Raw genomic sequence first — 2,669 nt, forward strand, 5'->3', positions numbered from 1 at the left:
CTTCACAATGACAGACAAATGGGTACTGAAGCAGGCATTGAGATATACAGTACATACTAAGGCATGATTAAATAGAAGCAGGTTCATTAAATCATCAATCATCCAAAAAAATAGAAACACCTCAAACCATCATTTAAAACCCACTGAATTAGATCGGGGTGACGCGCTCTTGATTCTTGGAATTTGGACTTTGGATTAGTTGCAGACAGCGAATCGTAGCCGGATGTGAAGAAGTCAAACCTAACAACAGAATTAACCTGCCTGTGGTTCTGGCCAGTATCAATGATAAGATATTATGGGCTGAAGCGTAACATCTCTCATGTTTGATCAAATAAAGGATCTTAATGCTCAGAGGCAAGTAAGAGGGAAAATCCAAGAAAAAGAAAAGAGTAATACAAAAACTTTGCACAAACAAGAAAACCACAGGGAACAAAGCGGGAACACAGGGCCTGGTTCTGGACTGGTGCTAGTGCCGGTTCAGAGTTGGTCCAGCCTGTGAATCTTTTAAAATCTGCTTTGCTTTTCCAAGAACATGAGAGCTACCGAAGAGTCTCATCATTAAATTTCTGTATATGTCTCCAGTTCCCCAGCACTGCCAGGAACAACAGACCTACACCCAAACATGGCTGTTTTTTGGAAAACTGCTGCTTCGATCTAATGTCCAGAGTGAAAATCTTTTGTTTATTCTCTATTAGATAAGTCAGTCAATAAGTGGTTTTAGTTGGTCCTTGGTTAACCTCACCCCCAGCCCCTGACGTTAGAAGTTCTTTGTTCTGGACCAGCAAAGTGTTCCACTCTGGAACCAGTTTTCCTGTCTGAAGACAGTTCTTTGGCTTGATTAAAGAGTAGGCACCGGCTCCAAACCAGCACCTGAACCACCTTGGTCGAAAAGGGGAAGCAGAGGACCGGGGAACAGACACAGGATGCTAAAACAACAGACTTAAATACACAGGCGTTCATTCACAAGTGAAGCTCACGCGGAAACATGGCGGGAAAAAGACAAAGACAGGAAGTGGAATGTAAAACGTGACACACAAGGAGAGGGTTTCAACATAAAACAGGAAGTCCCAAAGCTGAAACTGTCATTATCAATATCTTGTCCTCATTTAACTGAAGGACGACATGAGCAAAACAGTTTTGTAGTTTTGTTACATCGCTGTGAAGCTGGGAAGTGAGAGGGAGGTAGAGCAGGGTATCATCTGCATATCTGTGTAAAGAGACATGTGAAGACAGAGAGGAGGTCCTAAAACCAACCCCTACAGAACCCATGTTATTGATTGATTGATTGATTTTAGAGTGCCGAACTCTCATTAGTTTATGAGGCACAAAAATACAGTTAGAGCAGTCAAACAGTTCATTACATTTAATTTCCTTATGAAATGACAAATTATTTTGCAGCTCGGTCTTAAACAAAATAATCTGCCTTCTCTCCCAAACTTGAGAAGGAAAAATTGGTAAACCTTTCTTTTACAGTCCCCTAATTACTAGGTAATTACCAATGGTAATAAGAAAGTAAATACTGGGTAAATAACTAGTAATTAGGGGACTGTAGCTACCTGCTTATTACAGCAGTAATTACCCAATAACACAGTATAATTTACCATATAGTTACCAGGTAAATGCCCAGTATTTTGGCCATAGTTTCACTGTATTTACTTTATTATTACTATTGGTAATTACCTAGTTACACTTTTGGGTAACCATGAATTATTAAGTATTTACCTGGTAATTAGGGGACTGTAAAAGAAAGGCTTACCGAAAAATCTGCTACTAATACATTCCCTTCCTAGAAGCTCAGTTTTTTATAATCATCAAGCCAAAGGAAATTATGAAATCCATAAATAAAGGAGATGCAGATATGGACTGCAGATAAAAACCATGAAGCGTCTGTGCTTAATGCAAGAACAAACCCAAGGGAATCAGGAGACTCTCATCAAAGAGCTGGTGTGACATCGAAAAGCAGTTTTGGCATCTACATAACATTCTTTGGAGAGCTGGTTCTGTGCTTTGGTGTTCACTGACTCCATATCTAGTATAATAATTCTTAGCATCTTCTTTTTAATGACCGACAGAAAGGATCTCTTTGTCCTGTCTCTATTGAGGGGAAGCAAATGTGTATCCATCGGCATTTAATTTTAATTCTGTAAAGTTCAACTTCCAAGTTTCTCTCTGGTGTGACAGTCAGCTGTGTGTCAGAAGTTCAGATGAACTCGCCCTCCTCGGTGTTCACTGTCACACCAACGGAGCGCTTCCTAAAAATACAACAGCGAGGTCAGCCAGAGTGTGTGCACATCATCTGGTGTGTGGTCTCTTTTAAGGAAAGGTATGTTATCATTCTTCTCTTGAGCCTCGAGCAAGATGATAACAGAGGTGTGATGCATGCAAAGACACACTGAAATGCACACACACGCACACTTATGTGAGGTGTGAGAGCTGGAGAGGAGTCGATGACAGGAACTAAAAGTCTGCTCACACTCTTCGTGTCTCTACGTCGCTGAATCTGACCGATACAGAACAGAACAACAGGTGGTCCATTATTAGTCCAGGGCTTCCACAGCAACAAGCGTGCCTGAGGACTTGCAAACCCGCTGACGTGTTACACGTCTAGGGCTGAAAAAATATACAAATCTCTGCGCTCATATAATGTTTTGATCGAGTATTAATGTACA

Source organism: Sparus aurata, chromosome 15 (assembly GCF_900880675.1).
Source record: "Sparus aurata chromosome 15, fSpaAur1.1, whole genome shotgun sequence".
NCBI classification, from domain to species: domain Eukaryota; kingdom Metazoa; phylum Chordata; class Actinopteri; order Spariformes; family Sparidae; genus Sparus; species Sparus aurata.